At 40.6% G+C, this 25,054-nt stretch overlaps 1 long non-coding RNA gene across 1 annotated transcript; it reads right to left on the bottom strand.

Annotated features, from left to right (window-relative positions):
• Positions 1-9,080: 9,080 nt before the first annotated feature.
• LOC121397567 lies at positions 9,081-24,978 on the bottom strand. Its single transcript, XR_005963760.1, has 3 exons — positions 24,431-24,978; positions 22,318-22,471; positions 9,081-9,163 (listed from the first exon to the last, which is right to left on the bottom strand). It is a non-coding gene; the product is annotated as an uncharacterized LOC121397567 (long non-coding RNA).
• Positions 24,979-25,054: the final 76 nt, after the last annotated feature.

Raw genomic sequence — 25,054 nt, 5'->3', positions numbered from 1 at the left:
GCACCCAGAAAAATCACATGTAGACACAGTGAGAACTTCTTTCATTTCCACTTTAAGGCTACAGTCATATCTGTCATCTCTCTACTGCAAATGAATGCATATAGAAGTCACTCAAAATATGACCAATTGCTTTCTATGGTAGACCCTGGCTTGCAAGGCTTATGAAACATGGATTGTTATGGCTGGAGCTGTGTTCTTGAGGAGTACAAATGAGCTTGAAACAGACCCATTTTATTACTCCAAAGCATTGACAAAAGTCTGCCCATGGCAGACACAAGTGACCTCTATTTAAAAATAGGCATAAAGCCTTTAGGATAAATTCTCTCACTTCAAAGCTCTGTCCATCGCCATCGCCAATAGGTTCCTATTCTACACAGACAGACTGAAGATTATTTATCAAGGCAATGTAGCATGGAAAAATAGCACAGTGCTGCTATGTGAAATAATGCCCTTTTTTCCATGGTTTATACATCATAGGTGTACATAAATAACACAGCCTTTTAAGGGAGAACTGTTTTAGCTGTAAAAATGTCAAAAAAAGCAATCCCAGTAGGATCTTGTACAAATTATTTCTACTAATATAATTTCCCTCTCCCTAACAACTAATATTAGTGAGATCTGACACATCCCTTAAATTATTGTAAAGTTAGTGGGCACCAAACGATCGTGCATCTAACAATTTTCATCGGGCATCGATCAGGTTAGAAATGTTTAAATGTTCACGGTGAAATTTCTTTTTCCCTATTAATAGCATTGACATCAAACATCATTTTTAAAATACCAGCAAGGTGGCAGCCCTACCCATAGGTTTAATGTGCCCCTACACTTCCTGATCTCCCTAGTTGCTGGGCAGATGCCCATGTATATAGTTGTAATTTGCATATCCCAGTTAATGGCCAAGAGGTGCTGTGACCACTTCCTGTCACACTTTGGTTTGGCTTCTGGTTGCTGAACCAGCTGGATGTTTCCAGGGAGCCTGGGTACACCAAGGCCCAGTACCTCTAGAGAGAGATAAATCAGAGAGCATGGAGCCTGTGAATAAGGCCAGCTAGAGATAGGATACTAACTGTAATAGTACTCTCTAGCATAGGCGGATTTTCAATTAAGCTAGGGGAGGCTAAGCCTCCTCAAACCTGTCTGACCCCTAAAATAAAAATAAATAAAAATAAATAAAACCTGCTCCATTGCTGACTGCACTGTGCCTTTAATAATGGATTGAAAGGTAAGGTCCGCCTCCAAACTGGATGCTGAAGAGATCAGTTGCACTTTGATGCAGGGCTGGATAAACTTTACAAACTGAAGGCATGTTTGCAACTTTCATTCAACTCAGGTATTATATACTGTACTCCGCCAGCTTGAATAAGTATCAACGTTTTTTTAGGTTCTGCTCACCCACTGTCTCTCACTGTGTGTAATATGCCAGTACCGACTGTCTCCCACTGTGTATAATGTGTCAGTACCCACTGTCTCCCACTGTGTATAATGTGTCAGTACCCACTGTCTCCCACTGTGTATAATGTGCCAGTACCGACTGTCTCCCACTGTGTATAATGTGTCAGTACCCACTGTCTCCCACTGTGTATAATGTGTCAGTACCCACTGTCTCCCACTGCGTATAATGTGCCAGTACCCACTGTCTCCCACTGTGTATAATGTGTCAGTACCCACTGTCTCCCACTGTGTATAATGTGCCAGTACCCACTGTATCCCACTGTGTATAATGTGTCAGTACCCACTGTCTCCCACTGTGTATAATGTACCAGTACCCACTGTCTCCCACTGTTTATAATGTACCAGTACCCACTGTCTCCCACTGTGTATAATGTACCAGTACCCAGTGTCTCCCACTGTGTATAATGTACCAGTATCCACTGTCTCCCACTGTTTATAATGTGCCAGTACCCACTGTCTCCCACTATGTGTGATGTGCCAGTTCCCACTGTCTCCCACTGTGTATAAAGTGCCAGTGCCCACTGTCTCCCACTGTGTATAATGTGCCAGTACCCACTGTCTCCCACTATGTGTAATGTGCCAGTACCCACTGTCTCCCACTATGTGTAATGTGCCAGTACCCACCGTCTCTCACTGTGTATAATGTACCAGTACCCACTGTCTCCCACTGTGTATAATGTGCCAGTACCCACTGTCTCCCACTATGTGTAATGTGCCAGTACCCACTGTCTCCCACTGTGTGCAATGTGCCAGTACCCACTGTCTTTCACTATGTGTAATGTGCCAGTACCCACTGTCTTTCACTGTGTATAATGTGCCAGTACCCTCTGTCTCTCACTGTGTATAATGTGCCAGTTCCCACTGTCTCCCACTGGATATAATGTGCCAGTTCCCACTGTCTCCCACTGTGTATATTGTGCCAGTAGCCACTGTCTCCCACTGTGTATAATGTGCCAGCACCCACTGTCTCCCATTGTGTATAATGTGCCAGCACCTACTGTCTCCCACTGTGTATAATGTGCCAGTTCCCACTGTCTCCCACTGTGTATAATGTGCCAGTACCCACTGTCTTTCATTGTGTATAATGTGCCAGTACCCACTGTGTCTCACTGTGTACAATGTGCCAGTTCCCACTGTCTCCCACTGTGTATAATGTGCCAGTACCCACTGTCTCCCACTGTGTATATTGTGCCAGTAGCCACTGTCTCCCACTGTGTATAATGTGCCAGCACCCACTGTCTCCCATTGTGTATAATGTGCCAGCACCTACTGTCTCCCACTGTGTATAATGTGCCAGTTCCCACTGTCTCCCACTGTGTATAATGTGCCAGTACCCACTGTCTTTCATTGTGTATAATGTGCCAGTACCCACTGTGTCTCACTGTGTACAATGTGCCAGTACCCACTGTGTCTCACTGTGTACAATGTGCCAGTTCCCACTGTCTCCCACTGTGTATAATGTGCCAGTACCCACTGTCTCTCACTGTGTATAATGTGGCAGTTCCCACTGTCTCCCACTATGTGTAATGTGCCAGTATCCACTGTCTCTCACTGTGTGTAATGTGCTAGCACCCGATTTCTTTCACTTTGTATAATGTGCCAGTACCCACTGTCTCTCACTGAGTATATTTTGTAAAAGAAAAAAAACCTACTGTTTAACTCAACTGGAGTGCAGGCTCTATAAGCCCACACCTTTGGTGGGGTAAAAGAAATTCAGGGTGACTGGTTCCAGTTTGCGAAGGCCCTGCCTTAAGTGTTAGAGTCAAGTGTAATCCATGCTCTAGTTTAGTAGCTGGTAATTAACCCCGTTGGCCTGGATAGTCCAAAAACATGTTACACATATTTATCAAATGGTGAACTCCATTGATAAATACAATTCTAAAAATAATACAGGAATGAATAGAAAGTAAGTGAGTTTGTCTGCAGTGAGTTCTAATCTCACACTTTGATAAATCTGCCCCCTAGAATTACACCATTCAGTATATTTGTATAGAATTGGTGTTCCATTTTCTGCTTCTTGTAGCTGTGACTATATCTTTGCTTTTTACAATAAGGTATGCTCTTAGCTGGGAATAATTGCTAGTGAGTATATTGGGAAATTAAGTATCATATACATTCAGGAGAGATGGCAAAGGATAATGATATGAATGACACAGTCACATTATGCCAGTTATGCCGTGCTTGTGCAGCCAGCAGCGATGCTATTTGTTAATAGTATATGAATGAATTGGGCAGGTTTAGCCTGGTAAATTCTGTTTTAAAAGAGAAACCAGCCTCTCACTAACTTGTTTTGTTCCTCCGCATCCCCAGGAGATGCTGCAATATCTGGGCTTTTTCACCCTCCGGATGCATCATCCAAAACCCTTTTCTTGTCCTTTAGAAATCCAATATTTAGATCCTTTCCAACAAACAGCAGTCACCTTAACCCCTTTAGAGTTGAAGGTATGGAACTGCATGGAAAGATGTGGTGTGGGCTAAGCCCTGTGCCCCACTCTTTCACAGGTAGTCCAGCTTAGATTTAAACCATATATATCCAGCCGGCAGACTTTGGTATTGCTTAAGTATACTCTATACTGACCATACACAGGCAGATATAATCTACCAATTCAGCGCCTTCAGACAGAGACTTATCAGTCTTTGTATGAGCCCCCCTAACCTCCTCTCCGAAAGATATATTTAGGTGTAATTTGGGGCAGATATCTATCAGACAGGTTTTAAAATCCTGTTAGGACAAGGACCACATCAGCTTGTTAATGCAGTCCTCTCCTGAAGGCATGCTTTGACCTCTGTTATGATCAGATTGTTTGGCCCACAGGTATCAACCCAATACAGCCCAGCACATAGGTTGTGATATCAACCAAAGATCCTCCACTAAACAAGCAGAAAGTTTGCTATTTTATGAGCTAATAAACAACCTACACTGGTTCAGCAGCATCGGCTGTGCCATCTGTGTTTTGTTTGTGGATACTATTTTGGGCCCTTGGCAGTTTTTTGGCAATACTCCGAGAGGCACCTTATAACAAACAGGTATACACTGGAAGCAGCACTCCATTTCTGTATAACATTCTTCATGAAGTCCTGTTCTAAGAGGAAGTCCGTTTTCATTCAGGCTTTAGTTGTCCTTTAAAGTTGATTCAGAAACATAGTATGGTCTGACAGCGCTGATGCATTTTTTTGAAATGTAATAAAGGGGAGCGAACAGGGGCGATGAACAGCAGTGGGCCTAGGGGTGCCTGCTATGTAAATCCGGCACCTGGTTCTCATGCTGTTTAGAATTAGGGATATATCTTCTGCAAAATTTCTAACAACAACATTTATAAACCAATTTTTTGGTCACAAATGGATTTCTGAAAAAAATAATTTGATGATTCATAATTTTGTTTTCCCGAGGGAAAGATTAGAAAACATTGCATTAATCCAATAGAAAAAGTTAGCTTGCTCCAGAGCCATTACCTATAAGACTAAATGGCAGAGATCAGAAAGCTCTTTACACCAGGGGTGGCCAGGAGTTCATGAGGCTGTTCAGTTATATAAAAGCAGAGTTATTGTCTGTAAGCAATACTGTATATAACCAGCTGTTTACTCTATTGTCCCTCTCTAGAAGTGACTGCGGTGATTGATGCATCACTATATAGATTTTTTTTCCTCTTTGCAGGGTGGCCAAGCTTTTATTCCCCTCTCTCTTTCTCAGTAGCATCAGTTCTCAGAACAAAGTCATTGTTATAAAAATAGTTATTTTACTGTACAGTATTGAGTTCCAGAGGTAGAACTTGTATAAATGCTCTGCTCCTTCGTCTCCTGCCTCTTGTGACCTTGCAGGGTCACATTACACCGACCCAAGCACAAAAGTAGAGTCTCCCAGAGAGCAGTGCTAAGTGCACAGAGCTGCAAAACACCTCCCCGAGCTGGCATGCCGGAAAGGTTAAGCATCTGCATAGGTGCGAAATGAAGGGGGAATTTCTATTTTCCTGATCAGGTCTTGGCTTCTGTTTAAGCCTGGACAGTGGTGAAGGACATAAAGGACATTAACGTGATTGTAAATAGTAATGATCATGGTGAAGGACGTATAGTGAGATTTTACATTTACAAAAATGTGTCAAAAAGTCATATTGTATAGATTTTGTGTGTTCAAAGTGGAGACTTTAGTGGCAATTACATTTTTGTTGTGTATATTTTGGGATTCTTGCTTCTCTCTCTTAAAAAGTCCCCACCCAGTGGCAGAACTACCGGGGGAGCAGGGGGTGCGAGCGGGCCAGGGCCCGCACCCCCTCAGGTCCCCCCGGCAGTTCACGTGCCGCTAATTCCCGGCCAGTTCCCGGGCGTACGGAGGGGGGGGGGCCTGGCTGCGCGTCCTGCGCCAGGGCCCGCCCCCCTCTAGTTACGTTTCTGTCCCCGCCCATGCTTGATAACATAGTTCCAGGGGAACCCAGGAAACAAACAAACACTCACTCTAATTGGCCTTTTGGCTGAACCCCCTTAGCTCATAACAAGATTACAGATTCGTCCTTACACGTCAAGGCTAATACGCCATCGCTAAGCGCCTGAGGTCTACACGCGGTGAGAAAAGACGCCGGCGACTTTTTGCACATACACCAACAGTTTGGAGACTCTTGGGAACACTGAAGCGGTGACTGTGGGGAACATAATACTATATGTGAACTTATCACTGGAACATTGTGAGTGTATTTTTATTGATTGTTTATTAAAAATGTCTACAATTTTACACTATGTTAGTGAATTCTTATAGTGGGATGAAGTTTTGGAGCCGCACGTAAAATCCGCTGCTGATATCTACGCTTCTTTAATGTGCAGTATCCCTTAAACGTTTGTGAGTACCCCTCTATATAAATCCGCACGGGACAAAGCTTGAGATAGTGGATAATAAAGCACAAAAAAACGCTGGAGTGGATACAAGGGACACTTTATTTATTTATTATATAAGTTAATCACAAAAGGTGTGTGAACACATTTGGTAAATACTACACCATATTGGCGGAAATTTCTCTCTTCTTTTTTATTCTCTTTTTCTCTTCTCCGTGAGCCTGACCTCGTGCTGTGAGCGCTGGTTTTTCTTTGAAACTTTGGATCCTTGTTGTAAGAACTAACTGGTAAGTTAAAGAATGTATAGTAGGACAAAAACCCCAGTTTAGAATTAGGAATTATTTTCTCATTAAAAACAAGATGTTTGTTAAAGGTAACAATAACCCACTTGCTATAATTTAAATATGATTGGCTTGACATTTAACTTTCTTAACAGAAATGACTGCCCTTGTCTGTCTCTTATCACTCTGGCAGTTAAAAGGTAAAGGACATTAAAGCATTCGCACCTAACCAACCTGCAACATAAATGCATTGCTCTGAGTGGGCTAAATATTGATCAGGAAAATCCTTAGAAGTGGGCTCGGAAAGCTCCCAAAGGCTGTAGAGGGAACACTTTTGGGAATAAGTTGTCAATAAAATAAGTGACCCCTAGCAAATAGGTCTCTTGTTGCAGGACATCTAACAATGTACATTCCTTTTAACTAATGCTCTCTGTGATCCACAGTGGTACCTCCTGAAATCCTTTTAGTTGATATAAGCACTTAAATGAGCATTAGATAGTAAACAGCTTGTGCTAGAAAATACTGTACCTGAGCTAAGGACACTAAGACATTAAACGGAAAGGACTTCTGGGTGTGTTATTTTGAATGGAGCTGCCTTTGATAGAAAAGAGTCACGATTAACGAGCTGATCATGGATAATGTAATCCGAGGATATCATAATTATAGTCCTGTATGTGCTACAACTATAGAACTGCAGTTTAGGACTTTTAATTGGCTTCATATATTTTATTTCCTACAATTTGGAAGCATTGCTGTTGGCAGGGCTGAGGCCAGAATTACCTATTTTCTGAGCTGTTTATTTCACCCTAGAAAAGCATTTCTGTAATGTTTTCTTAAGGAACCCAAATAAGCCAACACCAGAATGCAAAAATATAGATCAAGTCATACCTTATTATCGTTACTACTTTTTATTGTAGGAAGAAACATTACATAACTTAAGGGAATCTTTGGAAACCCTGCTTTAAACAATATTTTTGTGTCTTGACACTAAAGAAGAGCTGTCCTAGAGCATATAAATGCAATCTTGCCATAGTGACACATATATCCTTCCTATACCTGATACCCTACATTCCTACTTCCTATAACTTTTCTGTACCCTCTTTATGTTTCACATCGGGCAGTTGTTACAGGGTTCCCTGCCACAAGTATTGAAAAGAAAACAATGTGCTTGGAAGTTCTACTTCTAGCCATACTGAAACATTTACATAAAAGGCTATCGCAAATACTTAAAGGGGCAGTCTACCCTCTTGTTCAGCGTGAGTGCAATTAAAGGCTTATGCTGAACATTCTTTTTGCCTGTTGTTTTAATTGCAAAAAAATCTATGGTTTCAGAACCGAAATCTACTCTATGTTTGGGCCTTGTGCTTTGTGAGGCAAATAATTAGATGACCATTTTACAACCCTCTCCCCTTTCCCTTTGTTTGGACCATTATGCAGTGGGATTTTCTGTGCACTGACATCTACCTTGCAAGAACCTAACATGGAGTCAGGGCTGGAACTAGGGATAGGTAGAAGAAGCATGTGCCTAGGGTGCAACAGTGGGTGTTAACTCTTTTGCCTTTGATAATTTTGGAGTTATGGTTCATGGTATAAGTGAGCAGGTGAGTGAGGGTGTTTGTTGCACTCATTGCCAAGCAAGAAGGGGATGCCGTGGTTGTGGTTAGATGGGAGTGCGCTATGTTGCACATCATGTCACATGGCTTGCCTTGGGCATTCTTACCTTTTAAGGTAACTTGAACCTTCCCGTTTGTTCTGCTTAGCTCAAAAATAACAAAAAACATATATTTTTATGTGATTAAAACAATAAGCAAAGGGTATTTTCAGAACTACCCCCATTATTGCACTCATTTTAAATTAGGGGGTATACTGTCCGCTTAACACTGTATATGCCCTTTACCCCCAGAGTAGGGCTAAAAAGTTATTTGTAAGGATTGCTTTTCTTTGGCACAGTTTGTGCGCCCAATGGTTGAATATAACCATGTACATTTCTCCTCTTAGCATGCTCAGGCCTAATACACTTTTCTCTGCTCACGTGTCTTGGCGCAATAAAAAGTTGTGCAAGTCAAGAAGGTTGCATGAAGGTTAAATCATTGTAAATGACAAAACTACAAATTGATCTTAAGACTATTAATACCTCTGGGGTTATACCCATCCACTGGTCTGCCACTGTTACAATCTCTGTAGGTCCAACGGATGATTCCACTCCATTGCCCAGAACATGCTTTTAAATAAACCAAAAAAGACATCAGAGGCAGAAGGATAAAGTCCTTGGTTTGTAATCGACTTTACTCTGGATTCTCTCTGCTGTTGGTATCGATTATCTGAGCCTTCTTAATGGTGTATCTTTTTTTTTCTCTCTCAGCTTGTCATCCATCAGCTCAATTCTTCTTTGTATTTATTATTAAGTCCCTAAGTCTGTGGATCTATTTGTTGTAAGAGCTTCATATAACCATTAATATTCTGGCCTTAGATAAGCATTTGTCTATTTTTATAACCTCGTGCAAAATGGTGTGTTTAAAGATCTAAGCCAGGGATAATGTGTAGGAAATAACGACTGATATTCTAGAATGAGGTCCCAGTTTATATTTTCTTTAGGGTTGGCTTGAGCCCTGAAAGGCAGAGGAATATTGTTAAGTGATCAATATCTCCATCTGTGGGGCACAAATAGAATTAAATTACATTAACACTTCATGATAACAGAGCCATGTTAAAAGCCTGTCCTAATAAGGGATCTGATTTAATGGATGACATTGTTTTCACATACAACCAACCCTGCCACTATTGAATTAAAATAGCAAGGTTTCCGTTCTTCTATCTGTGATCTGTGTACAACCAGCTTCATTTTGGGGCAGCAGATTTGTAGGCCATAAATACTATATTAGGAAGGTACCAAAAACCAAACTAAATACTTAATATAAGTCTGCATATTCAAAACTGAGGTTGAAAAAGTTGTCCATAATCTTAAAGTCAATTACATTAAGGGTTCAGCTGCAAAAAGTTCTAATAATTCCTAATTCATTGCATTTTTAATACACATGTATTACAAAGGGAATATCCAGTGCAAAAAAGATACTTTTCTGGATACCTAACAAAAGAAATGGAATCCTTTTTAAATGATCTTTCTTTGCCTTTCTCTGTGCCCCCTAGTGTTGTTCTTTTATGCTTTTTTCTTTTGTCCCCATTTCTATGCTTTTGAAATTTCTCCCACCTTCTCTTTCTTTTCACCAGGGAAATGTTATAGTTAAATGGTAGAAAGTCACATTTTGCATCAAAGAACCATGGGGCTACCCCACCTGGGGCGGGGAGCAAAGCTGTAGGTAGGAGTCACAATCACAAGGTCAGTTGAGGTGAGATTTGGGTTGAAAGCTTATTTGCAGACAAAGGGTTCTAGTTATATCATAGTAAACTCACCAAAGTATGTGGGAGACCGAAGTGCACAAGCCCTGAGCTTTAGAGAATGAAGCTATCCGGAAGAAACCAATCTTGGTGGGAGCAGGACCCCACCATCTCCATACGTAAGCACAAAATGCCTAAGGCTTTGTTTGGAACAACTTTTTTAATAAACCCTTAATTTTTACAAATCTATTAGTGGTGGCGAACTGCTTGTGCAAGCAATGATTTATTTTTATGAATGCTCATTAGCTCTACTAAGTAATCTGTAAACCCAGCCTGATGGCCAATAAGGGTAATATTTAAGGATTATACTGTCCTTGGAATGGATAACAGGGCCTGGACTAGTGGCATGTGCCTCTGTTGTCTTTTCTAACTGCCTGGTACTCAACATGTAGATGGCATGCATGAGTGGGTGTCAAACGAAGTAGAGGGGTCTAGAAAGCACGGTAGGGTCTGGCGAGCAGGGAGGAGTCTGGTAGCCCATCTTTGGCAGCCCTACTTTACAAGTACATTTTGATATATCTTTAGCCTGGGCTATGAACAGAGAGAAACTGACCAAAATATTGGAAAATAAGTAGGGGCAGGATCCCCAAAAACCTGACAGCACTACCCTCTTAGTTAGCCAATGAACCATTCAGGGAAGGCAGTACAAGGCCCCCACATGTGACCTGACTCCCCTACATGCCCCCTTATAAATATAATGCTACCATGGAGTAGTGGCTTTGATGGTTTGGATAGTTGCATAGTGTCAATCACATTAAGGTCTAGCCATCCCACAGATGACTTAGTAGCACAATGGTCCAGACTGTCCCTGCAAGGCAAGTCATTCATGTTAATAAAACAAAACCAATAGATGATGCCATTCACAGGGACCTCATTAGGTATACATTAAATTGAAAATATAAAATGGGAATTTTTGGCAAGATGTTGGTGTTATCAGTGGGCTGCTGTAGATTTAGAACTTTCTCGGGCTTCATTACCCCTTTAGTTTTCTTTGTAAACAGATCATTGTCTCAAAAATGCTGGAAAAGTCAATATTTTAGATTTATTTTTTCTTTCCCATTTTGTGCCAAAAAGTGTGTGTGCGGTGAAAAACCCTGTCTTGTCGGAGGCTGCCTTATGTGAAGCAATTGCATAACAACCAGTTACCATGGCATTCAAAGGAGCCAGTTTCTTTAAATTCCTCATTGGCTCTTACATATACATGTTCTCAATCTGTTTCCCAGTCTGTATAAGCTTTAGTCACCCTGTACCTCAAAACTGAGGTCGAACTTCCACTTTGCTGGGTCAGAGCCTCTGTGCCCTACGCTATGTCAAGCACACGCATGCAAAGGATCTTTTATGTTTTGGAATTTAGCCACGATGATGACTAATAACTGGAGTCTAATTAGCAGAAGACACAGAAAGAGTTTCATAGATAGACTAATGAGTGCTGAGGATCAGAAGATTTAAGGCTAGGGATGTATAACCTGCAGCCTTCCAACTGTTCTGCAGCTCCAGCTTTCCACTAACGAGTTGCAGAAGGGGCTATAAAATATAATGTAGCAGAACCAAAAGGGTGACAAATTACTTATTCCTGCTATAGGTACATGTAAAATGATTAATATAACTAAGGTATCAGGTATTTTTAAATGGATACTTATTTTTTTTTATACTGATAAAAAACACAACATTTTATAAATGAATTAAAAAAATATAACCACATATTTGACAGTGTAACAAAAGGGCATCGATTGAAACTAGGAGGGATGAGATTTAATTTGCACCAATATGCATTCCTGGCACTTTTGTAATAGTTGCACTCAGTGCCTCTGCTTTCTTCCTGTTTCCTGTGCCAAATCAGGCACTGCTGTAATTATTGAAGCAGGGGAGCCTGGAGCTACTGGCACCTCTAAACCAGGTGGTAGCTCCCACGGTTTGCTTAGTGCCTTTCGTCAATAGGTGGAGTAAAGATTCTGCAAAAGTATTGGATGCATTCATCATTCTCATGGTGAACCCAAGAAATTATGGCAGCCATACTTTGGAAAATGATCAGCACAATTGTGTCTGAATCTCATCAAAGTTCAATTGCCTTCTTTTTAACTCATTGCAGTTATTGAATCAAGTGCAACTGCCGATCGCAATGACGCTAAAAATTCTGGGGGAAAACACTACATTGTAGATTTTAAAAAAATGAAAATTGCACTTTATAGAGGCAAATAAAAGAGGAGACACTGAACTTAAAGGATTTTGTTTCAAGTTTTACTATATAACTTTGTATTTAATTGTATTTAATTTTCTGGTCAGACTTTTAAAGGGGAAAATACCATATTTTCGGAGAAAAAAACAAAAAAATTTAATTTTATTGTGACTTGTTTTGCGCAAGAAAAATTTGTGAAAATGTATTAATACATAGAGGGATGAAGTCAGTGCGGATTTTCAGAAAAACTTTTGGGATTTTGATAAATAACCCCCTTAATATCAAGGAAAGCCATTGTAATGATATTGTGCTATTAAAGAGAGACCAATTGCTACAACTGAATTGCTATATTATTTTCCCATTGGGATAGACACAGTATCTCAGGAGCAGGGTTCACCACAAAAGAGGTTTGGTTTGGTGGATCTGGGGCCAGGGCTGGGAGGGCCTGGGCTGTATTCAGGCAAGGGTGTGGGGGGCCCCACTGTTCAGAAACTCTGACCAGAGTTCCTGAAACTACCACTCAATAGAGCTGATTGCTCAAAAGAAATCAAACCCATTCTAATGAATTGACACATTTATTAGCTATGATAACTTTGTCAATTTGTTAAAATCTTCATCAAAATGTCTTTTGTTTGATTTGTTTGTATCAAACACATGTAAAAGTTGTATTTCCTCTCTGGTGTCTGTATAGCTGTTCTCCCAGTAACAAAATACTTTGCAGTTATCAATATATTTCTAAAAATGTTCTCTATGTTTGCCATTTGTAACTTCTTTTTTTGCAAAAAAAAAACCTGCTAATGATAGAGTAGTTTTGTTTTTGCATTTAAAAATAGCAAATCTGTATTTATTCCGTTGCTCCACGGAGGGTATTTTTATTAAATTGAAAAAGTCAGAATAAGAAGGATAAATGGGTAGATAGGCTGACAGATACAGATAGCTATAGATAGGTACAGATGGGAAGATAAAAATAGATACTTAGAAACCAATTCAAAGAGATTGGTTGATCAATAAATACCAATAGATACAGAGAAAGATAAATACTGTAGATACAAATACAGATAAAGAGACAGACAAAACATTTAGATGATTTTGTGGAAAGAGAGACATATACTGTACGTTAATATACCTCCTGCTGTTATATATAAAGACATTAGAAATAACCTAGAGGTATTAATCATTGAATATAACCCTTAGGGGGTTATTTATCAAAACCGAAAATATCTCATTATTTTCAGAAATCTACTCTGGCCAAATCCGCACAGGTTTTTCCCCCTTATTTATCAATAAAGTTTCGCAAAAATATCCTGTGCGGGAAAAAACTGGAATCGTACGAATTTTTCATATTTGACACCCAAAACTTTTTTTGGATTTTTGTTGGAAAACCTTGAAATCTTCAGATTATTGCACGAAACCCAGCGCAGATCAGGATATCTTTGGTATTTCTCCCATTGACTTCTACACGAACTCAACAGGTATGAATTGGCGTTTTTTTTTATTCTGACTTTTAACACCCTCTGGGTTTAATAAATTACTAAAAATTTGCCTTTTTTTCCACTAAAAATTCGAATTTTATATTTGAAAAAGCTCAAATTTTTCGAGTTTTTGGCATTCGGACTTCAATAAATAACTCCCTGAGTGAAACAAGTGAAAATTAAGCATTATCTATAACAAAACTCAGTTCTACTTTTCTGTGACATGCCCAACAGAGCACAAAGACTGCCCTGAATTGCCATCAACCAGTTGAGATGAGTAAGCCTAAGAGAAGAGTATGTATAAAGCTCATTGGGCTCCTGTTGTCAGGACTTACCCCGGTGGTCTAGTGGGCAGCGGGGTCCACCGCCGCTCCTTCGGCGTGGACGCCCGCTGCGCAGCTCCTGCGGCTCCGGCTCACTTCCTGGTGCCGGTTTCCCCTAAGGCGCGTGCGCCGCGCACGCTCGGTTCTTAAAGGCGCAGTGACGCTGGCGTGTGACGTCAGCGCGCAATGGCGCCAAATTCAAATGTATTTAAGGGGAATTTAGGTTTTAGCAAGTTGCCCGTCATTAGGTTCAAATTAGCTTGTTCCTGGGTGCTATTACTTGTGATTCCTGATATATCTACCGTGTTTGACCCTTGCCTGCCTGATTTACTATTCTGACATCTCCAATCCTGACCTCTGCCTGTCCATTGACCATTCTACGCTTTCTCTATCCTGATTTTGGCCTGTCTGACTATTCTACTGCTTGTGCTAGCCCGGCCTGCCTGTTCCTGTGGCTTCCTATCTTCCAGCATCCTTGTAAAACAGTCGTGCCCCATTGCCTGCCAGAACTTATGCCTTGCACCTCTCGTAAAGTCCAGGTGGCATCTGAGTACGCCGAGGGCTCCTCCCGAGGCCAAAGGTGGTCACTTAACTGGTGAAGTCGAGCCGAGACCAGGGTGCTTGGCATCTGTTCTGGTGTAGGGTGCCGACCGTGACACCTGTCTATGGATACCATATCAAGTCTAGGGGGCCGATTCATCAAGGGTCGAATATCGAGGGTTAATTAACCCTCGATATTCGACTAGGAATTGAAATCCTTCGACTTCGAATATCGAAGTCGAAGGATTTAGCGCAAATTCTGCGATCGTACGATCGAAGGATTATTCCTTCGATCTAACGATTAAATCCTTCGAATCGAACGATTCGAAGGATTTAAATCCAACGATCGAAGGAATATCCTTCGATCAAAAAAACTTAGGCAAGCCTATGGGGACCTTCCCCATAGGCTAACATTGACTTCGGTAGCTTTTAGCTGCCGAACTAGGGGGTCGAAGTTGTTTTTAAAGAGACAGTACTTCGACTATCGAATGGTCGAATAGTCGAACGATTTTTAGTTCGAATCCTTCGATTCGAAGTCGTAGTCGAAGGTCGAAGTAGCCCATTCGATGGTCGAAGTAGCCCAAAAAACACTTTGAAATTCGAAGTTTTTTTACTTCGAATCCTTCACTCAAGCTTGATGAATCGGCCCCTAGGTGTCTTATTGACTGCAGCTTTTGTCTCCATTATTGGTTTTCCAACAGCAATCAAAAAGCTTAAGTATCTTTAAAAGAGACTGTATTGGTCATAATAAAAGTGGACCCAAATCTTTACTGTTAGGTGTTAACCTATAAGCACTTCTCTTTGATAATGGCAGATAGCTGAATGCATGCCAGTTTATGTTTTTTTCTTTCTGAGCTAATTACAACGTAGGTGCCATCTCTGACTGGGCTGAAACATGCCCTTACAGGAATTGTTCAGTATAAAAATAAAAACTGATTAAATAGATAGGCTGTGCAAAATAAAAAATGTTTCTAATATACTTAGTTAGCCAAAAATGTAATGCATAAAGGCTGAAGTGACTGGATGTCAAACATAATAGCCAGAACACTACTTCCTGCTTTGCAGCTCTCTTGGTTTCCACTGATTGGCTAGCAGGCAGTAACCAATCAGAGACTTGAGGTAGGGCACATGGGTCATAACTGTTTGCTTTTGAATTTGACCTGCATGCTAAGGATGAATTGCAAACTCACTGAACATTTGTGTCCCATGTGGCTCCCCTTTAAGTTGCTGACTAACTCAAAGTTAGAGAGCTGAAAAGCTTGGTGAAGCCAGGTAAAAATGAATATCTCTCCTGCCATTATTGTGGGCATGACTGTTCGCGAACTTATATCATTTTGGGCATAGCTTATTAAAATGTTTACCTTGCACTCCACAGACAAATTTATTACCGCCTGCCTTTTGTATCACATTGTTCTGTCTCCAGAACCTAAGAGCAATACTCTTTCATGGCCTGAAAAGGCTATTAGAACACCCTTTAGACTAAGCTACTTGTTACAGATCTCACCCACTTATCCAACATTCTAAATGTTTATGTGGTATAACTGAATCAGTGAAGGCAAAATTTACCGTCATCAGAAATATTTTATATGAACTGCTATTGCCCCACCTTCTTTAAAGCCCATGCTTTACAGGGCCCATATATTAGGGATACAAAAAAAAACATGGTACTCAACATAAAGTACCCAGGATCAAAGTGCTAAAAATTGGCTGGCATGTCTCTGATCCAGTATCAAAGCAACATACTGAACCTGTTCCTCACCCTAAAAATGGCATGCATTGAATTTGCCTGTCAGCTTTGTAACCCATCTAGAAGTTTTAACATGTATTTTCTACTTTTCCAGGAAATCTTACTTTATTAAGGGGGATAATAGCGACCCACTCTAAACAGAATGTGGACACAATTTTGGATCCTGACCCATATGTTTAAAATCTTAAAAGTCATAAAAGCTAATTGCAATACCAGGTGACTTATTAATACTCCTTTCATCTGTGTCACTAGTTTACATAATCCCTATGAAATAATATAATTCATCCATTTACTCCCCCCACCCACACAATTCCTAGACTTTATATGGAAATAAATAACAAGACGGTTAAGTGAAATATTGTTCTAATTTGTTTATATGCATTTTTAACTACATTTGTTGTTGTATTAAATTGATGGAGGAGACTGGAATTAAACATCACTGTGTGACATCATTTTTGGAATAGAAGAGAATATAGCTATGGCAATAATGATGAATAATTTAACATTATGGAACAAACCCCTGAAATAAACTTTATAAATACAGTAGAATTGCCAAGCAATATAACAGCTGTATTCAATGAGCCATGTTATAGATATAATGATTGCATGTGTGTTTTGTACTAGACCAAAAGACATGAATGCTCATGAGGGCTATACCTCATCTAAATTCCTTTTTATCAAAGCCCCCAAACTGTAGTGTCAAATTTACAAATCAAATCTGAGGATCTCTTCTTTGTGTGATTTCCTATGTGTGATTAATTGTCGAATTAACACTAAGAGACTGCAGTTGTCTTTGAATGTTACCACATTGTGTTGACCAGCAGTTAAAGCAATGTGTGGGATAAATTGTGGGTGGACAACCCTTATGTTCAGGAACCGCACAGTTTCTTGGCATCTAAAGCTTAGATACTTGGCTCTGTGATATCAGGAGCAAGGATTTGCTTTGTGTATTGCCTTGCAAGCTATTGGGGTACATAGTTGCTAAGGAGAAGCAACAGCATTCATGTCAGTGTTTCCTTTGTTGTTTGTTCTGTCAGCAATTAAAAAATATCTGGACCATGAATGTCAGAATACATTTGTTGTTACATCATAGCCCTCTAAACAGTAATGAAAGATGCCCTCTGTGTCTCAAACATTTCAAAGTTGCTGGTAAAATCAGCAAGAACAATATTGCCATCAATAGGGGTTGCAATAGGGGTTCCTTGAACTCATAGAGGACACGGAAGCAAAATGGAGACTCTCTACTGCCTGGCAAAAGTGTCCTATTACAAAACTAGTTGCTAAACTTTTTCTATATGAGCTTTCTTGATGCAACAAACTCTTTTGCTAAACAATGTGAAAGGCTTTTAAAAGTAATAGCAGTTGAATAGTTATAGGGGAAGCAGACCCTGCAGTGAAGGCCTAACACTATGGATGCACAGGGTTCATTGTTAAAAATATGTTTTTGATAGCCGCATCTTCACAGGATTTTGGGAATTATCATCATTTATTTCATCATGATTTATTTATATAGCGCGGTCAAGATACGCAGTGCTTTGAGGAACCCAAAAAGATGTTGTTGCAAGGCCTAATAAATTCTATTTCTGCCACTGAGTAGTAGGGTAATGCATAAAAATACAATGGAGACACTTTCTTCTTCTCAAAAGCCAAGATCCTGGAACTCCTTAGGACATTTCAGGAGTTTGTGATTTAAAGAAGGTCACAAGCTGGTTTGAACCAAGGAGCATCAAATCAAGTATCACCGGAATAACCAAGGTAAATAAAATCCATGCAATCAGGTTATATGTGTCCATGCTAATCATACAATACTCCCATATGCCATGACCCATCAGTAAATAAACCCTCAACGTCTCATTCCTGTTTGCTTGTATCCCATGTTTTCCTCCTCTGCAGGTGCCAGATCCTGCATGCAAATGAGCACACAATACTATGATAATGAGATTAGTTGTCTTACTGCAATGTAAGCTTTCTGCAAAGTGGGCAAAAACTGATCGCCTTTACATCCTATTGGGACTAAAGGCAATCTCAATATTAGACTCAGTGTGTGCAGCAACCTTATCTTTCTGCATATCTGATAAAACTTGTGCAGAATCCTGGATGGTGTGAGAGCCTATCATTTATAAAATATTCATTTGTCCAATAAAACCCACTCTATTTCTCCATGCTTCAAGGAAAAAAAAGAAGCTTTCCCATAATTGCTGTTCTATATTATAATTTAGTGTTTATAGAGTGAATGTTAGTTATGCAGTGTTTTTCGTTAAAGGAATAGAATAAATATTATTAATATCAGAAACTGGAGCCTGGAAGGTCTAATGGGGAAGGGCAGTGGTGTAACTAGATATTACTGGGCCCCACAGCAAATAATTTTTAAGGCCCCCAAAATGTCTAGAAGTTGACCTGTTTTACCAATAATTATTTTAATTGAATATGTATTATGGCCTCATGGGGCCCCTATACCTCCAGGCCCTCACCCACAGAATCTGCTTCCTCTATAGTTACGCCCCTGGTATATGCGCAAGTAATAAAGAAATGGTGCTTGGGCTGGTCCATATAACATCCGCGTGTGACATTACACCTCTCCCCCAGCCCCCAACAGTGTGCACCCAGCTTGATTTTGAGCAACTGCTGTATTAATGTATAAAATGTATATAAATGGCAGGTATTGGTATCACTACAGCATGGTGCCACTGCCACCCTGGTTGAACCTATTATAGAGCTGGGGGGTTTCAGTCTTTTTGGATCAAGCCCAACCTTTGTTCAAGGTTAGCTCATAAAAGGTTTCAGATATCCAGTATGAAAACACTATTCTATCATAGTTCTAAGTAGTTTAAAAGGGAACTAAAAGCCTAACTAAAGACATAGGCTATAAATGTTTTACACTATGTTTTGGCTTCTCTACTATCCAAAGGCAACCACCGCCCTTTAGCATGAGATTTTTTTTTTATGGATCGCCTTTAGATGCCAGATCTTTGCAGCTTTGATTGATGAGGACACAAGTGTTTTGTAGATGACACTTGACGTGTGATTTAATACATGTTGTACTGTTGATCCTGTATATGGTAGCTATGATGTATTGTGCTTTATACATTGCTGGGTGACTAAGGCAGCCTCATGAAATAATGATGTTAATAAATTAACTGTGACTAGTGATGTGTAGGCCAGCCTGATACCAGTGGGACCTACAGGTTGGAAAAACCTCACTGCACCATAATCGGGTTGCTGACTGCAATGGCTGTCAAGTCAAGTTTTTCTAGACTGAAAAAAAAAACTGAATTTAAAAAATTGGAAGTGTGAAGAAATGTTCTTAAGCCCATGGAATAGGAGTATGTTGAACCTTGGTGCTACTAGTGAATTCCTTTCTTATTTTTTGTACAGCTGAGAAATGGCTGATTACACATTACAGAGACGTATCCTTTACAAGTCCCTACCACACACACACACACAACAAATTTTATTGTTTATATGTTTTTTTAATTCATATTCAAGTGTGGGAGGAAACCAGAGTACCTGGAGGAAAGCCAAGCAGACATGCATGACTTCTTATTCATTTAGAATTGGATTATTTGTAAATGACTACCTACCTGCCCTAAGGCCATGCATTTAGTTCACATGAGGTTTTTATTTCTGAATCTATAGTTGGCTGCATTTTATTTAATGTTTTTAAATCATTGCCATTACCATTGCAACATTGTATATGCACGCATTCCTTTGATACAAATAGGAAGTGCTTAGAAAAAGACTAGATCATTCTCTGTACACCAGAAGAGTTAATATACATCCCCATTCTTCCCCGCACAGAGTCTTTGTATTTGTACCACGTTGTGGAAGCCAAAAGAAGCATTTGGAGAGCTAAACCTCGAAGGAATAAAATGAAAACAAAAAAACCCAGCCTAGCATGCCAAAACGAGGGGAAACAGAGTGTGCTTTGGTTTGGGACAAACCAATCTGATGGGTGATGGCTTTCATCTAGTTTTGCTATGTCTGTGCCCTGAGGAGAACTGTGTATTTCTGACAGCTCGACATGGGAATAACTAAAGTTACAGGGGCGATTTAGCAGGATCAAATGCTGCAGATTTAGGATAATACATTGAATTAAAAGTGTTCTACTAGATGAACTAGATAAATGACAACTAAAATGGTTCACATTGCTGTTTTTCTTACTTCTTACTATTTCAACACATTAATGCTTGCTCCACAGATTGATGACCTAATGTAAAGTCCTACAGGATGACCATTAGCCCTTAGATACTCCCAGTGTTAGTCAAAGTAAGGGTGGGTAGTTGATGTGCCCTGATATTGTCCCTTCCTTGTTTATTGATATAAAGAAAATCTTTGGCTGGCATCAGGTACAAATGGGCAAATATGCAGGCTGTGAATTTGGTGGCAGGCGGGAGGAGAGCCATCATACTCATGCATGCCTCTAATCTGATTAGAAAAAAAAAAGTCACCATGACTGGGCATTGCCCTCTATTGAATCTTGTAATGTATCTTATGCATGAGTGAGGGTGTGGAGTGGAATACAGTATTAATTTCATTGGTATGTGAAAAGTAATGTTATACAGGCATACAGTCCAGAGTTGTGCTTGCTCAGCATTGGTCTGGCTTGCTCATGGTTGTACTTGCTCATGCCTTATGTTTTTCTGTAAGAGACATATGTCTTCCAAGATTATACAAGAGATACTTGTTTGCATATAGTATATAAAGCAGTGGTTTCCGGATTGTTGGATTATCCCCTCATGGGCCCTGGAAAAGTGACAGGGGGGCTTAATCTGAGGTCCAGTTAGGTGGAGATTTGGATTGAATGCCTTGTTGCTGTGCTAGATACACCTGATATCCCAGCTAAGGTCAATTAAGGTGAGATCTGGGATGAAAACTTCTTTGCTGTCCTAGATATTCTTTGATGGATGAATGGCTGATACACCAGTGTTTTGCTATATCTGTAACATTATTGCAAGGTAAAGGGGGCACTGTCCTAAGGCTGGACATCGAGGATGACGGGTTGAACAGAAAAGTCTGGCAACCATCAATGACACATATCTTCATACAACATGTAGGAGATACAATATACAGTATATATATACTTAAACGTACAGTGTTTGCACTCTTACTGGATCACAACTTGATTGCAGGTGCAGGTTCAAAGTATGTCATATAATATTTGCAGAAGGACGCGCACTCCTTGCATAGTGAATCAAAAAAGTGTTTATTTAATAATGCATATCTAACATTTCGACCAACATTCTCATCATCCTTGAGAAAGGCCCTAATGTGGGCTGAAACGTGGATATGCATTATTATATAAATATATATGTGTGTGTGTGTACAGTATATATATATATATATATATATATATATATATATATATATATATATATATATACACACACATATGGTTTTTTTTTTTGCTTTTATTTACTGTTACCAAGGACATTTAACCAGAAAAAAATGTTTAGTGGGAGCACTTACCGGACACCAGATTCAAACGTGCTGCACAGCCAGCCGCCATCCCATGCGGTCAAAGAGATCCCAAGGATGAGAAGAAAAAACAGCGGAGCACCGTGAGAGTCCAGTAAAAGCAGGACGCCACGAAACGCGTTAAGCGGGCAGCCAGGGTGAACTGCTGCTGTAACCTGTTTTTACATGCTTACTGAATAAAATTTTCCATTTTTTAATACTTTTACTGGACTCTCGCGGTGCTCCGCTGATTTTTCTTCTTATCCAAGGACATTTAAGTCTGCATCTTAAATAGAATAATGAAGCGCAACATTTCCTTTAAGGTAATTATCCCAATTTGCACCTTCCACATCTGTCCCTGCCAGTTTGGCAGTTACTTGTGGATTCTGCTAGACTAATAAGGTAGACATAATTTTTCTAAAATCTAAATGTAATACATTATGCCTGCCTGTGCTGGTCTCTATCAGATAGAGAAAACACCAGTGTTTTGCAATTGACTAGGATCTAAGCCCAAAAAAATCTGAATTCATGTTAACTGACTGTACATGAAGTGCATAGGAAGTACATACAAGTTACTGACACTTTAGGTCATTTTGACTTAAAGGGAAAAATATACCTCCTTTTTTTTACACACACACACATATACAGTACATACCTGATTCAACATATTGGATGATAATCTGCTGTTGCTCACTTGGACCAGTTCTGTACCCCTGTCCCCTTAGGCTCACAGTGCACGCCAACCATTATGAAGTGATGGATTCTGGAACTTGAATCCCTCTGCTTTTACAGTGGGGTTTGCACAGATTCTTAAAAAAGCAGAGGTACAACAGATGGGGTTTAGCAATGTAGATTTTTAGGTTAAATGAAGAAATGACAGTATATGGAGAGACCCCCACAAGCAAGTCTTTCAAGCGATATTGCCCTATCACTTGGGAAATACTGGTCTGAGTAGTTAGAGTAGACTTAAAGAACCATCTCATGCAGCAGACCAGATGCCTCCCTCCACCACGATTCTCCACCACACTTCCATTGCTTCAAATGGGGCTGGGACCACTAGTATAGAGAGCACAGTTGTCTTATATAAGAAGAGTGGACATTTTGGAGCATATTGTTTCCAGAAGTGGCTTTTTGTTGCACACCTTTGAAGCAGTTGTGTCCCTTTTGCATCTCTGTCATGTCGAGTTCCCTGATATTTTGCAACAATTTTTAGTAAAGGTAGAAATAATGTAATTAGAATGCACCACTATGTCTGTTGTCCAGATATATGTTCCAGGAAGTACATGTATATGTTCTCAGCACTGCAGCTCATTAGCTCATAAACCCCTAACATTCTCTACCATGCCTTAAAGGGGAAATAAAGCTTAACTAAAGAAGTAGCTAGAAATGTTGTACATTATTTTATGGGCTTCTATACCACCCAAGGCAACCACAGCCCTTTAGCAGGGAACATCTGTACCTCCAAATATGCCCCCAGTAGCTCCCCTTCTTTTTTTCTGCTAATTCACTGTGCATGCTCTGTGCTGCTGTCACTTACTGAGCTCAGGGGTGTTTCGCCAATGAGGCGAGTTGAGGCTGTCGCCTCAGACGGCAGCGCCCCATTAGATACCAGGGGCAGCAAAAATGCCGCTCCTGGTACTTTAAGAGCCGAATTTCCGGTTTTCAAACCGGAAATTCGGCTCTTCTAGCGCAGAGAGCACAGTTAGGCTCTCTGCGCTAGCGTACTGGCCCTCTCTGGACCCCCTCAGGCGCAAAAAAGTAAGTGCATTGGGGGGGGCGGCAGCAACTGCTGCTGCCTCAGGCGGCAGAGGGGCCAGGATCGCCCCTGACTGATCTTAGGGACTGACTCACAATATACAGTACATATAGAATATAAATGTCACAATATAAGGCTGATTAGTAATTAATACAGATAATTACTTCATGGTAGCGCAGAAACCAGTGCAAATAGCATCAGAATGCAATAATCAGCCCAATAGCATCAGCTTATATTACAGTCCAACCTAATTTTCTGCTTGAATATTTGTGACGACCCCTAAGCTTAGCATCCCAACAGCTGCTCAGAGCCCACTGAGCATGTAAGTGTCTCAGACACTTTCCAAGATGGTGACCCCATATAACAAGTTTAAAGTCCTGTATCGTTTCTGGAAAGTATCATAAGCATGCAAAGAACTCATGTGGGTGCCAAATAAGAGCTATGACTGGCTATTGGTAGCCCCTATGTGGATTGGCAGCCTACACAAGACTTTTTTTGGCAGTCCATCTGGTTTTTATGCAACTACTGGGAGTAACATCCAAAGAGTCGGAGAGCAACATGCATGCTGCTCAAGAGCCACTGGTTGGGAATCTTTAGGGTTTCATAACTGGGTTATATACTGATGTTTGGTGGTTATTGTGGGCAGTGGGTGAAAGGGATATTGGCCTGAAGTGACTAAACACCTTCAACTGTCATGCCAGCTGTCCATCTAACATTAGGGATGGTGTCAGTTATGTTGTCCATCATTTCCCAATCAATGAAATACCTCAGGTGCCAATTGTTAGCCAAGGACCTGTCTGTTTCTAAAAATTTCATGTTATTGATGTGAGCTGAGTAAAGTGACAATCTAGCATAGCCTTTCTGGTCAGGGTAAAATGAGTCAGTTAAAGCACAGAATTGTACATACTTTGCTTTTATCAGTATGTAGTTGGGGTAGGGGGAATAGTATTTTTTTTTCTAAAGAGGGAGGGGTCTTATCCATAGTGATAAAAATAAACCCAAAGTATTTTACCCTGTCTCCTTTCAGCTCCCAACAGGATCTATTATCTCCATGGATTCGGAAAATCCTTGGCAGATGACGGGATGGAGAGCAACCTCTGGGATTAATAGACTACCCTTCCAAGTTAATTAAACCAGGGAGGTCACGGCAAGACAACGCCCTTCAGGCAGGCAAGGGATATGGTGCCAGGTCCCGGGAAATATCCGGAGCATTTACATATCTGAATGTTATCACTCAAGTCCCGCGAACTGGCTGCTGATACAACAAGGTCCCGGATGCTGCCGGCGCCGGAACAGTGCTCTTAGGTTTTTTCTCCTGGTTCAAAGGGGTCGGCGCACCGCGGCGCTGAACTAGAAACTTATAAGGGAGCTGTCCACCCTTCCTAGTGCTGAAACAGTAGCCGAGGAGCTGTCCACCGTGACCTGTGCCTGACTATAGCGTTCGCTCTAGCCTGCAGCTCCCGTGCAAGGAGCTGTCCGCTCTTCCTAGTGCTGAACCCGAGACTATTGAGCTTCTCGCTTTGCCTGGGATCCTTGGAGCTATCCGCTGTGCCTGGGTGTTTATGCTCTGCCCTGTAGCTGCAGAATAACAGATGTCCGCCCTTCCCAGTGCTGGATTTCTCCACTAAGCCTAGAG

The sequence above is a fragment of the Xenopus laevis genome, chromosome 8S (assembly GCF_017654675.1).
Source record: "Xenopus laevis strain J_2021 chromosome 8S, Xenopus_laevis_v10.1, whole genome shotgun sequence".
Lineage (NCBI taxonomy): Eukaryota > Metazoa > Chordata > Amphibia > Anura > Pipidae > Xenopus > Xenopus laevis.
The sequence above is the reverse complement of the archived record's forward strand: the minus strand, read 5'-3'. Positions and strand labels throughout refer to the sequence as shown.